At 37.5% G+C, this 14,570-nt stretch overlaps 2 protein-coding genes across 11 annotated transcripts in view; one reads left to right on the forward strand and one right to left on the reverse strand.

Moving 5' to 3' along the window:
• CFAP95 (cilia and flagella associated protein 95) overlaps positions 1 to 14,570 on the reverse strand; it is a 141,728-nt gene that overhangs the window by 97,894 nt on the left and 29,264 nt on the right. The window lies entirely within an intron of this gene.
• PTAR1 (protein prenyltransferase alpha subunit repeat containing 1) overlaps positions 1 to 14,570 on the forward strand; it is a 105,701-nt gene that overhangs the window by 8,286 nt on the left and 82,845 nt on the right. For 5 of the 9 annotated variants that reach the window (XM_077907429.1, XM_077907443.1, XM_077907453.1 and 2 more), the window contains 3 exons: positions 7,876 to 7,931; positions 9,496 to 9,686; positions 12,250 to 12,322. The gene's annotated coding sequence lies outside the window, so the exon portion shown is untranslated. The remainder of the gene's footprint in view (positions 1 to 7,875; positions 7,932 to 9,495; positions 9,687 to 12,249; positions 12,323 to 14,570) is intronic. The other 4 variants (XM_077907437.1, XM_077907464.1, XM_077907474.1 and 1 more) reach the window with 2 other exon arrangements.

Here is a 14,570-nt window from a genome sequence, read left to right on the forward strand (position 1 = left end):
TCTAAAATTCTCTCCTTGTTAATTTCCTCTGAAATTATACAATTCCATACTACTAAAACTTTCATAAAATATAGTCAAATACTTTGGGTCTCTCATTCCTTTGCCTGTCACTTGGGATCAAACTTCATTTTTGTCCTGAAGAACATCTGGCTCACATTTTGCCTTTTTTTTGCTCTCATCCTCTCTGTGTATGGATTGATTTTCCTTTTTCGGAATAATCCCATCTCCCTGTGGTGTTCACCGTCCCTAATAGAACTAGAGGACTCGAGTCTTTCTTCATCAGATTTTTCTTATCACTCTAGAATCCAGAGAATGAAAAGGGTATCTGAATATCTAAGACATTCCAACATAAGCTTTTATTCCACTGTGAAAGGTTAAATGTGTTGTCTTCCCTAAAGTGATGATTTCAGAACAATTGCGATTTTATGTTCATATAAAATTCTAAGAACAAAAATACCAAGATCTCAACATCCTTTACAAAAAATATTCAAAAAGCCTGCATCTATTTTTTTAAAGGTGTGTTGTTGTTGTTTTTTTAAGCTTTTATTTATTTATTTGAGAGAGAGAGCTAGTGCATGAGTGTGGGCAGTGGGGAGCAGAGAGAGAAGCAGTCTCTCCGTTGAACAGAGAGCCCAATGTGGGGCTCAATCTCAGGAGATCTGAGCCAAAGGCAGACACTTAATACACTGAGCCACCCTGGCTCCCCCTCCCCCGTATCCATTTCTACCATGAATTACAATTTTAATATTAAAGGAAACTACTCTGAAATGTACTTTAAATGTAACTATATAGCTTATGCTGTGTCATCTCTTCTCATTTACCAGGGTCTATTCTATTTAGTTTAAGAAGAACTAAATTTCTATTTCTGACTGAACCTTACTATTACTGAAAAATGCATCATATTTTCTCCCAGTGTGGATATACATGAGGAGAAAATTTTGTGTAAAAATTAATTGCCTTTTTTTCTTGGCACATTACAAGGAGGACTATTTTGGAAATAAAAAATATTAATGATTACTCTGATTTACCAATTGGAAAAGTTTCTTCAATACTGTGACACAAAATTTCCTTCCATTATAGTCAGAATGTGGCATAAGTGTTTTTTATTTTCCAGATGGCTATAATTTCTTGCTTTCTTTTTTTTTAAAGATTTATTTATTTGTTTATTTATTTATTTATTTATTTATTTATTCATGATAGACATAGAGAGAGAGAGAGAGAGAGGCAGAGACACAGGCAGAGGGAGAAGCAGGCTCCATGCTGGGAGCCCCACACGGGACTCTATCCCGGGACTCTAGGATCGTGCCCTGGGCCAAAGGCAGGCGCCAAACCACTGAGCCACCCAGGCTGCCCAATTTCTTACTTTCTATCTAAATTTTAAGAGTCACAGAATAAACAAACCTAGAATCTGAGTTCACTGGGACAGTGAAGGTTATTTGGTATAGCATCTTAGCCAAAGGAGAAGTGTACTTCTGGCCTATAAAATACTCTAAGTAGACTTATCCTACCACCACATTAGCCCAGAGGAGAGAGCACACAATCACAAAGGCAGCCCCATTCCATTTCATACAAGTATAATCATAAGATCCATCTTATGTTGAGCTAACATGAACCTTCTTGCTAGATGCACTTGTTGGTTCTGCTTCTGGAAGATAAAAGATAAGCTTTATTTTTCTCTTGTGAAAGATTCTTTCAGATATCTGAAGAGAGTTAACAGGTCTTTTCTTTTCCCAGGTAAACAAAGCAAACAAACTTACATATTTTTCATAATTATTTTGGCTGAACCTCTGGATATGCCTCACTTTGTGATCCCCTTAAAAAGTGATTCTCAGAAAAGAGTACAATGTTTTACTCAGACCAATGCCAAATAAAGTAGGACACTGTGTCTCATACATATGATTCTTTGCATTTACTAGCACAAGCTAAGCATGGGAGAAAGGAAGTAAGAAAGTATAAGAGACAGGAAGGAAGAGAGGTAAAGGAGGAAGAAAGGAAACAGATGAACTTAAACAAGATCAGGGAGAAAGAAACAAATATATATATATTTTCTATGTATGCCCTGAGGCTAATACTAGGATCAGAACTACAAACTAGTAACTAAACTTTGGATCTCTGGCAAGGTTGGAAAGCTCTTTATTAAGCCTCCTGCATTAAGGCTGGAGCCTTTGAACAATTGAGGGGGCCTATGAAAATACAACTCCTCTGGGGTGTCTGGATGGTTCAGTTGGTTGGACATCTGCCTTTGGCTCAGGTCATAACCCCGGGGATCCTGGGATTTGAGCTCTGGGTCCAGTCCGACATTAAGTTCCCTGCTGAGTGGGGAGCCTGCTTCTCCCTCTCCCTCTGCTCCTTCCCCAACTAGTTCTCTCTCTCTCTCTCAAATAAATAAATGAAATCTTAAAAAAAAAAAAAAAAGAATACTAATCCTCTCCAAAGCAAGTATCCCCAATTTACACTCTCAGGATTCCCCCAGATAAATTCAACAAATATGAGCTCACAAGATGCTATTGGTTAACACAGAAGGAAATAAGCTGAGCAAAAACACAATGAATAGATTTAGGCCTCCCACTACCAACCGCTCCCACTCCAATTCAAATGCTTGAATTATTAGATGCAGCATGTTAGATAATCTGAATAGAAATTCCAAAGAAACAAATCTTGGCATCATAAAACAACCTGATCAAGGGACAAATCACCATCAAAAATAATCAGAGAAACTTTTAACACGAACATGGATACATTAGTCAGCACTTTCCTCTTCTCACCACGGAAATCTGAGAGCCAAAATTATGTGGAAAATAAAAATTCAAATTTTGGTAAAATTAAGAGACTCCAAAATAGTAGTAAAGCCTGCTGAGCCTTTAGAATTCACGTGGCAGGGGCAGCCCGGGTGGCTCAGTCCTTCAGCCCAGGGCGTGATCCTGGAGACCTGGGATTGAGTCCCATGTTGGGCTCTCTGCATGGAGCCTGCTTCTCCTCTGCCTGTGTCTCTCATGAATAAATAAATAAAATCTTAAAAAAAAAAAAAAAAGAATTCACGTGGCAGTAAGTGAAGAGAAGCTACGAGCAATGCGGTAGGCAGAATCATAAATCCTTGCCCTCCAAGATTTCCTGCCCTAATATGAGGGAGTATGAATATGATGAATGCACTATTACACCTATGATCGTGTTACATGACAAATGAGAGTTTGCAGATACAATTGGGAGTACTAGTCAGTTGACTTTTAGTGAATCAAAAGGGAAATTCTCTGGGTGGACCTAATCTAATCACATGAGCTCCTCTGAAAGCAGAGTTTTCTGTCTGATGACAGAAGAGAAAGAAAGATCTAAAACAGAAGGAGTCTTTAAACTAATATAACACTGTATGTTAACTAACTGGAATTAAAACAAAAACATAAAATGTGAAAAAACAAAACAAAACAAACCCAGAAGGATACCAGGTCTGCTGCTAGTTTTGAAGATGGATGGCCACATGAAGGGAGAGTGGCCTCTAGGAGCTCTAAGAGTTGCATGCAGCTGATAGCTAGCAGTTCTACAATTGCAGGGAAATGAACTCTGCCGACAACCAGAATGAGCTTTGAAGTGATTTCTTCCCTAGAGATTTCAGATAAGCGCCCAGTCCAGCTGATACCTTGATCTTACCCTTGTGATATTCTAATTAGAGAACCCAATGAAGCCTGCCCCATTTCTGACCTATAGAACTGTGAGCTAATAAGTGCTGTTTTAAGCCATTAAATTTGTGGTAATTTGTAATGTAGCAACAGAAAACTAAAATAAGTGATATTTCAGAAAGTATTAGTTTTATTTTATTTATTTTTAAGTTTTCAAGTTTTTATTTAAGTTCCAGTAAGTTAACATACAGTGCGGTGTTATATTTCAGGTGTAGAATTTAGTGATTCAACATACAACACCCAGTGCTCATCACAAGTGCCCTCCTTAATCCCCATGACCTATTTAATGCATCCCCCCATCCACCTAATTTTGATAGGGATTTCATTAAATGTGTAGATTGCTTTGGGAATATAGGCATTTTAGCAATATTTGTTTTTCCCAATCCATGAGCATGGGATGTCTTTCCGTTTCTTTGTGTCATCTTCAATTTCTTTCACCAGTGTTTTGTTGTTTTCAAAATACAGATTTTTTAAGACATTTTTTTAAAGATTTATTTATTTATTCATGAGAGACACGAGAGAGAGGCAGAGACATAGGCAGAGGGAGAAGCAGTCTCCCCACAGGGAGCCCGATGCAGGAATCAATCCCAGGACCCCAGGATCACACCTGAGCCAAAAGCAGATGCTCAATCACTGAGCCACCCAGGTGTCCCTCAAAGTACAGATCTTTTACGTCTCTGTTTAGGTTTATTCCTAAGTATCTTAGGGGGTTTGGTGCAATTGTAAATGAGGTTAATTCCTTCATTTCCCTGCTGTTTCATTTTTAGTGTATAGAAATACAACAGATTTCTGTATGTAGATTTTGTATCCTGCAACTTTCCTGAATTCATGTATCAGATCTAGCATTTTTTTTAGTGGAGTCTTTCAGGTCTTCTGTATAGAGTATCGTGTCTTCTGCAAATAGTCAAAGTTTGACTTCTTCCTTACTGATTTGAAGGCCTTTTATTTCTTTGTGTATCTGATTGCTGTGGCTGGGACTTCTTGTACCATGTTAAATAACAGTGGTGAGAGTGGACACTCCTGTCTTGTTACTGACCATAGAGGAAAAGCTCTGTTTTTCCTCATTGAGGATGATATTAGTTTTGGCTTACTTTGTTGAGAGTTTTTACCATGAATGGGTGTTGTACTTTGTCAAATGCTTTTTCTGCATCTATTGAAAGAATCATATGGTTCTTATCCTTTCTTTTATTAATGTGGTGTATCATGTCAATTGATTTGTGAATATTGAACTACGTTTGCAGCCCAGGAATAAATCCTACTTGATTGTGGTGAATGATTCTTTTAATGTAGTGTTGGATTCAGTTTGCTAGTATTTTATTGAGAACAATTAACAATATCCCATGTTCATCAGCGATATTGGCCTGCAGTTTTCTTTTTAAATGAGTCTTTATCTAGTTTTGGTATCAGGGTAATGCTGGAATCATAGAATGGATTTGGAAGTTTTTCTTCCATTTTTATCTTTTGGAATACTTTGGAAAGAATAGGTATTAACTCTTTTTTAAATGTATGGTAGAACTCACCTGTGAAGCCATCTGACCCTGGACTTTTGTTTTTTGGGAGATTTTCAATAACTGATTCAATTTCTTTGCTGATTATCAGTCTGTTCAAGTTTTCTATTTCAGTTTTGGTAGTGTATATTGTTTAGGAGTTTATCCATTTCTTCCAGGTTGTCCAATTCGTTGGCATACAGTTTTTCATAATATTCTAATTGTTTATATTTCTGTGGTGGTGGTGGTGGTGGTGGTGGTGATTTCTCTTCTCTCATTTGTGATTTTATTTCTTTGGGTCCTTTTTCTTTTCTTTGTGATGTCTGGCTAGGATTTTAGCAACTTTATTAATTTTTTCAAAGAACCATCTCCTGGTTTCATTGATCTAGTCTATTGTGTTTTTTGTTTGTTTTTAATTAAGGATGTTATTTATATATATTTATTTATATATTCATGAGAGACACAGAGAAAGAGGCAGAGACTTAGAGGAATAAGCAGGCTCCTCTCAGGGAGCCCAATGTGGGACTCATCCCTGAACCTGCGATCACATCCTGAGCCAAAGGCAGATGCTCAACTGTTGAGCCACCCAGGCATCCCTAGTCTATTGTTTTTAGTTTCTATATCATTTATTTCTTCTCTAATCTTTATCATTTCCCTTCTTCTGCTGGCTTTAGGCTTCACTTGTTGTTCTTTTTCTAGCTCCTTTAAGTGTGAGGTTAGGTTGTTTGAGACTTTTCTTGCTTCTTGAGGCCTGTATTGTGGTATCCTTTCATCCTTTCCTTATAAGACAGTTTTTTCTGCATCCCAAAGGTTTTTGAACCATTGTGTTTTCATTTTCATTTGTTTCCATGCATTTTTAAATTTCTTCTTTGATTTCCTGGTTGGCCCATTCATTGTTTCGTAGCCACTAATGTTGTTTAACCTCCATGTATTTGTGATCTTTCCAAATTTTTTATTGTGGTTGACATCAAGTTTCATAGAGGTGTGGTAAAAAAATATGCATGGTATGATCTCAATCTTTTTGTGCTTGTTGAGGCCTGATTTGTGACCTAGTATGTATCTATTCTGGAGAAGGTCCCATGTGACTTGAAAAGAATGTGTATTCTACTGCTTTAGGATGGAATGTTCTGAATCTATCTGGCCCAGTGTGTCATTCAAAGCCATTGCTTCCTTGTTGATTTTCTGCTTAGATGATCTGTCCATTGATGTAAGTGGGGTGTTAAAGTCCCCTGCTATTATTGTATTACTATCAATGAGTTCCTTTATGTTTATTATTGTTTTACATATTTGCATGCTCCCATGTTGGGTGTATAAATACTTATAATTGCTAGATCTTCTTGTTGGATAGTTCCCCTTTATTTTGATTTAGTGCCCTTCTTCATCTCTTGGTTTAAAATCTAGTTTGTCTAATGAAAGTATTGCTATTCTGGCTTTCTTTTGATATCAATTTGTATGATAAATGTTTCTTCACCTTCTTTCAATTTGGAGGTGGCTTTGGGTCTAAAATCAGTCTTGTATAGGCAGCATATAGATGAGTCTTGTTTTTTATCCATTTTGACACCCTTTGTCTTTTGATTAGAGCGTGTAGTGTGCATACATTCAGAGCAATTATTGACAGATATACATTTAGTGCCATTTTATTACTTGTGCTGTTGTTTCTGGAGATTTTCTCTTTCTTTCTTGTCTTTGTCACTTTTGGTCTTTTCTTTTCATGCAAAGGAATATTTCTTTAATGTTTCTTGCAAGGCTGGTTTAGTGGTCATGAACTCCTTCCTTTAGTTTTTGTTTGTCTGTGAAAGTTTTTATCTCTCCTTCTATCAAAAAGTACTATTAAAAAAATTCCTAAAAAAAAAATCCTAAAGATGATGAGCCACATCTTGAAGTACAAAAAGTAACTCTGAGCAGCTAATGGGTTGGGAAGAAGGTGAGGTGAATGGTATCAGATGCCCCCACTTATGAATGACATAAGAAGAGAGCAGAAAAAAAGGCTGCTGGTTTATAATGTCCAGTGAGCCTAGTTCTTACAATTTTGCTAATAGAGAACATTTTGATTGCTCTTTTCAATGTAAAATTATGTCCTTTGTTTCATTTTACTTCTTTTGACTTTGAATCATACTTATTTGATATTAATATTGCAACATATACTCTTTGGTTATTTGTATTTTCCTGGTGCATCTTGGCTTATGTTTTTATTCTTAGCCATCTAGCATTATTTAGGAAGCTGTTCATTTGGAGATAAAATATAATTAATCTTTGTTTTTCTTCTTTAAAAAAAAGATTTATTTGAGAGAGAGAGAGAAAAAAAAATGAGCAGGAAGGGCAGAGGGAGAGAGACTCTAAAGCAGGGCTCCATTCCAGGACCCTAAGATCACAACCTGAGCCAAAACCAAGAGTCAGATGCTTAACTGACTGCACCACCCAGGTGCCCCAATCTTTGTTCTTCAAAAAAAGAAGTTTAAGCCATTTTCTCTGGTTGTCATAACTTTTCTGTCTAGTTACCCTTTTTCTTTCTTTTCAATGACTCCTTGTTTTCCTTTCATTTCTGTCTACTCTATGGACAACACTTTGTTATTATTTCTATTGACTTCAAAAGCATTTATTCAATTTTTTCCACTGGGTGCTCCAAAATTATATATTATATTTTTAATTTTTCTAGCAGTTTTTTTTTGAAGCTTTTCTAACATATTCTTTAACTTGTAACCTCCCTGTTTTTCAAGATCTGGAAGGAATGTCACCTTTTAACATTATGTGAGATGACACTGCTGAGAACAAGGTATGCCGTCAACAAATGCTTATTTAATTAGACTGAATTGAAATTAGTTTGTTCTTTAAGCCCATTTGAAATTACTTGAAACATGAGAATGGCACAACAGCTCAGGCAGCTGTGGGTGGGGAAAGTTTAAACACTACAGCCTCTGGTAATGCAAGTGAAAATGTTTCTAAATGAATGGTAACACAGCATGGCAAAAGTTTCCTTATTATTATTTACTACTCATTGTTGAGAGGCACCGAAGCACTATGTTTTGGAATGTATGTATAAAAATCAGTTCAGTCATTAATAATCAGTCTCTATTCCTGTTCAAATGAAACCCAAGGGAGAATGCTTCATTTATTTACCTTTCAGCATCTTTTGCTTCCTTATCTAAACCCTCATGCTGGGGTGTAGCAGTACTTCCACATTTTCCAGAGTCTCTGATTTCCTGCATGTGGCATCCTGTCCAAGGGCAATTTAACTGTCAGGATATATCATCATCAAGTCCCTCAGCAAGTTGCCCAACTTACCATTATGGCACCATGAATAGTTTTATTGGGATGGCATAGTCTTAAATCACTTAAATCCATGAAAAAGTAATGGAGAACTGTTTCAAAGGCTCACACAGCAGTTGCATTAGGTGTGTGGGTAAAACACGATAGCCATGAAGGTATTTTGTGAGAAAAGCCAGTCATCATTTTGATTTGCCTTCCATTTCCTGCCCACATTATTTTTCTAATTGCAGGATAACATCTTTATAGCTGCTCTAAGGATTTGTTAGCATGGCTCCCAGAGGCTTCTGGGAAAGTGACCCTCTCTTGGCTCTGCAATACTAAGTTTAAAAATATACTTGGATCAGGATGCAGCAGGCTGCTTGCACCAAGAATGATGAATGAGAACTATTCATGCTTAGGTTTACTGTATTGTGTTGTACTGCCTCCTATATTATATTCAGTGTTGTACTGAGAGATTGAATATACAAATAACAATGATCAGACTATATATAAAAACAGAACTCTGACCTACAACTGCAACAACCTGCGCACGAAATCAACCAACCCAAGAAAGCAGACTGCTATAAATCAGACCTGCAGGAAGTCAAACTGCTATATCCAGTGATGGTCTAGGAAGCCAGACAATAATCCCAGTAACAATTGGACCCAAAACACCAGGATTTGATTAATGACAGACAGATTTCCTAATATTTGTCCTCAGCCTGCCTACAGTTTCCTCATGTCCACAGCTTCCAATCAGGGCATACCTGAAGCCTTATCTTTCTTCCACTCATCTGCCTGTCTGTATCTGCCAAGAGGCAAGTGACAGTGGCTGGCTCCCTTGCTGCAGAAGCTCTGAATAAATAGCCTCTGCTTGTTCTCAGTTGTGTTTATTTCCAGTACAAAGCTGAGTTTAAGGAGTTGCTTAAATTGTCAAAGAAGTGGTCCCTAGTGCATCCCCAGGCTACTCTACTGAGAGAACTGATCCAGTCTTATGTATTTAACTCTAGATGTAAAGAGAAAGACTTAACTCTCCAGAAAGACTGATATGATTCTCACCTGGGTCTTATCATTTGTAACTATGTACCTAGTGGTGAGGATTTCAGAAGCTGGAATTTCCACCTGGCCTGAATGATGTTGCTGACCTCTGTGATAGTATCATGACTGTGCTGACTTCCTTGAGATAATTAAACCCTGCTTGATCTACACAAGGTGCATGTGTCTGAGCTTACAACTGACTTTGTCAATACAATGATCATGCACCCCCTACATCTCAGATTGGGTAGGTAACAGTTACATATTTTGGAAGTGAGTATAAAGATTTTTGTTTTCTGTCCAGGCTAGCATTTATAAATAAATGACTGCTTATGGGAGTATTTCTTAACCTGAAGCCAGGTACCATGTAGGGAAGAAAGGGATACAGGCAGAGACAGCAGCATAAGAAAGGCTAGGAACAGGAACATAGCAATGCTGTGAATCTCTTAGGCCTCCCCAATTTGCCATATGATTTACATCTAACTTCAAATGCACAGTTGTGGCTTCTACAAGCAAAGGGATAAGTGGAAGGAAAAACTGAAGCAAACACCTTTGCCTTGAGGGAAGTCCTTTTAAGACCATTGATTTCTGAGTTCTCTTGAACTAAGGTGACAAGCAAATCTAAGCAGACTCCTCTGAGCTCCTGAGATCTCCCCATCTGAATGCTGTTCTCCTTCATTCCCACTGCACAAGGACCACAGTCACATTTGACTCTAAGTGGAACCCTGACACAGTCCAGACATCCATTTTCAATCATTTGAGACCTAAATATGTCAACAAATATTTTCAGAAGGAACATTAGGTAAAGCAATCATTTGTTAAATATGAAAGTCTAATTCCCTCTTTACATTGCCAATTCCATATTTGGTATTGGCCACCATTGCTAATATTTATGACACCATCTACAACAGGGCTTCCAATCTGTCAATTTGTGATACATCATTTAAGAAGCAGCAATTCTTTTTTTTTAACTTTAAGATTTTTCTATCTCATCCATATGCACTGTAGAGAATGAGAGAGAAAAAGAGGGAAGGAAGGGAAGAAAGAAAGGAGAAAAGAAGGGAGGTCACAATTAATACCAACACCACTATCAGTATTTCTGTATAAAGAATTCCAATCTTACTGATGTTGTTATGTAATCACAACATACATTCCATTCCATATCTTTCTTTACTCAAAAACATGTTAACATTTTTCTACTTCATTAAACACCCCACAATGTCAAAGTTAATGACAGGAGAGTATTTTAAAGTCTGGATAGTCCATACAGTGTCTCCTACTGTTAATAACTCATTGTTGTCTATCTTACATTATTATAAGGAATGCTGCCATTAACATCCTGTAACTAAATCTTTCCCTGCATGCACAATGATTTCTACACGAAAAAAAAAAAAGTAGAAATTGAAGTTATGGATCAAGAAGACTTTTGATCTCTGTATCAAAAAACCCTCTAGAAAGGTTGTAAGAATTTATACTCCCTCTAGCAGTGCATGAATGTGTTCATTTTCCCACATACTCTCTGTATGAATACTATATTTAAGGAGGTCATTTTCCCCTTTGTCCCTTCTTGACTTTCTTCCTCTTGCCAACTGTTAACACAATAATGCACCAGAGTTTTGCTAAAAGAAGGGTTTAATTGTCTTATGCACATTTCACCACAATGCATCCCAAGGACCCGTGATACATAGAATCTGAAGAATGTGACTCAGCCTTTCAAGGACAGATCAGGTACCTTGGGGGAAAAGCTGAGTAAAAAAAAAAAAAAAAGAAAGCCAGAAAAAAGGCCTGGGGCCTGGGCTGGGGGTGGGGGTAACAATGAGAAAAATGAAAATTGATCCTTTTGTGTTTATCTGGGAAAGACTCTAAGTAGAGTGGTAGGTGATTAAATGAGAAAAGTAAATTAGTGTTTTGTACCATCCTCTGGATGCAATGTCTAGCCTCAACTTTATCCCTGAACTCCAGACTTACATATTTAACAATCTATTTTAAGATTTGCACTTGTTTTTCTATTTCTCTCATAACCACTACCACCAACATATACTACATTATAGAAAAACCTATGCACCTACCTCCAAAATGTATCTTGATTTGGTCCATTTTTTCCATATTACTGCCAGTATTGCCATTTCTCATATGACTATAGATTCTTAATTGTTCTCCCCTGTTCCTACAATCCATTCTGTACACAGCAGCCAGGGAGTGATACTCACATCATGTCATCTTCCAAACTAAAATAATTTAATGGCTTTCTATGACTTTTAGGATAAGATCACAAGCCTTTATGTAACTTACAAGCCTTAATATACAACTATTTAATTTCTTACTAAAGTGGTTTTTCTAGGGATCCCTGGGTGGCGCAGCGGTTTAGCGCCTGCCTTTGGCCCAGAGCGCGATCCTGGAGACCCGGGATCGAATCCCACGTCAGGCTCCCGGTGCATGGAGCCTGCTTCTCCCTCTGCCTGTGTCTCTGCCTCTCCTTCTGCCTGTGTCTCTGCCTCTCTCTCTCTGTGTGACTATCATAAATAAATAAAAATTAAAAAAAAATAAAGTGGTTTTTCTAGATCAAAATCTTTTATGTTTCATGAAATTTTCCTCTGAAAATATTAAACCAATCGATTCTCTCTCAGTAATGAACTAAAGTTCTTATGTTCATATGGTAAATTGCATTCAGCCAAAAGGAACAGAAAGCCTCATGAAAACTAGTTAATATGAGAAAATATTTCATTTGATGAAGGACGAATGATAGAGCAGTTTTCAGGATTGCTTGATTAAATGTCTTAATGTCATTCTTCTCTCTACTTTGCCCTTAGGCTGACTCCCCTCAGGATTATAAAACATCTGAAGCAGTTCTAAGTTAACATCCCAGCAAGACCACAACCAGAGGTAAAAATGGGTCCTATCCCCTGGTGTCTCCTACCTAGAATGAGGAAATCTTTCCCAGAAGCCCAATAGTAAACTGCCTTCAGTTCTCATTGGCTGGAAATGGGTGACATGCCCTCTCCGAAACAAGTCACTGATAAGGAGAATGGAACTATCAGGAAGAGTAATATTAACAGCTAAGTCTTAAACCAGTCTGGATTCTGTGCTAGAGTAAACATGAGGGTTCTGCCAGTAAGGAAGAAGTTGAAGTGGGGTGGCTCTCGGGAGGCAATCAATAGTAAATGATAATACTGAATATTAACATTAAAAAAAACTTTGACAATTTGTTTGAAGAAGAGCTATTATTTAACATTGCATTTACTTGACTACCAACTGCATTACATTTTCTCTTATGTTCTGTTCTCTATTGTTTTAATTCCTTTGGGAAGTCTCAGTCCTTTTTGGTAGCAGCAAAAAATAATAACAGCAGTAATAATAATAATGATAATGATGATGATGAAGAAAAAGAAAGGAGAGGCTGACTGGCTGATATCATTACCAGAATCTCAAATTAGTTTACAAAACCCACTTTTTTTTTTTAAAGATTTTATTTGTTTATTCATGAGAGACTCAGAGAGAGAGAGGCAGAGACACAGGCAGAGGGAAAAGCAGGCTCTATGCAGGGAGCCTGACATAGGATTCAATCCCAGGTCTCCAGGATCAAGCCCTGGGCTGAAGGCGGCACTAAACCGTTGAGCCACCCAGGTTGCCCTACAAAACCGACTTCTTCAGGAGAATTTCCTTTATAATATCAAGTCTGTACATTTCATTCAAGCACAGTGACTACTCAGTAGAACAGGGGAGACCACATTAATCCACAAAATATTCATTATTTGCACTAACCACATCAACATAAGCAGGAGAATCAATAGGGCTGCAGGTCTCAAGAAGATTCTTAAATTTTACCTACAACCCAAGACTACTTCCTTATAATTTCACATTATAATCTGTGTTCCAGACTCTCCAAACTTGTCCCCAGACCTTCCTTTAAGGCAGAACAAGTTGGATCACACCTAGCTTCAACTCCAGTTACTCTCTGACTTGTTTTCTTATGGGTTTTCTGTATCATTAACTTAAAGAATAACTGATGCCACTGAGGGGGAACTTATACAGTTTATTGTAGTTGGACCATCGGCTCCATTAACTTGAACTCCAACAATAAACGCTCTGCAATCTCTCTCATCTTTACTAATTTTCGTCCAACATTTCAATTTTAGTTACTAATTAAATTTTAACTAAATAATACTTTTCCTCCTTTTATTTTTTTATTTTATTTTTTTTTAGTTTCTTTTTTTTTTTAATTTAATTTAATTTAATTTTTTTTTTTATTGGTGTTCAATTTACTAACATACAGAATAATACCCAGTGCCCGTCACCCATTCACTCCCACCCCCCGCCCTCCTCCCCTTCTACCACCCCTAGTTCGTTTCCCAGAGTTAGCAGTCTTTACGTTCTGTCTCCCTTTCTGATATTTCCCACACATTTCTTCTCCCTTCCCTTATTTTCCCTTTCACTATTATTTATATTCCCCAAATGAATGAGAACATATAATGTTTGTCCTTCTCCGACTGACTTACTTCACTCAGCATAATACCCTCCAGTTCCATCCACGTTGAAGCAAATGGTGGGTATTTGTCATTTCTAATAGCTGAGTAATATTCCATTGTATACATAAACCACATCTTCTTTATCCATTCATCTTTCGTTGGACACCGAGGCTCCTTCCACAGTTTGGCTATAGTGGCCATTGCTGCTAGAAACATCGGGGTGCAGGTGTCCCGGCGTTTCATTGCATTTGTATCTTTGGGGTAAATCCCCAACAGTGCAATTGCTGGGTCGTAGGGCAGGTATATTTTTAACTGTTTGAGGAACCTCCACACAGTTTTCCAGAGTGGCTGCACCAGTTCACATTCCCACCAACAGTGTAAGAGGGTTCCCTTTTCTCCGCATCCTCTCCAACATTTGTGGTTTCCTGCCTTGTTAATTTTCCCCATTCTCACTGGTGTGAGGTGGTATCTCATTGTAGTTTTGATTTGTATTTCCCTGATGGCAAGTGATGCAGAGCATTTTCTCATATGCATGTTGGCCATGTCTATGTCTTCCTCTGTGAGATTTCTGTTCATGTCTTTTGCCCATTTCATGATTGGATTGTTTGTTTCTTTGGTGTTGAGTTTAATAAGTTCTTTATAGATCTTGGAAACTAGCCCTTTAT

Source organism: Canis aureus, chromosome 1, assembly GCF_053574225.1.
Source record: "Canis aureus isolate CA01 chromosome 1, VMU_Caureus_v.1.0, whole genome shotgun sequence".
Classification (NCBI taxonomy): Eukaryota; Metazoa; Chordata; class Mammalia; order Carnivora; family Canidae; genus Canis; species Canis aureus.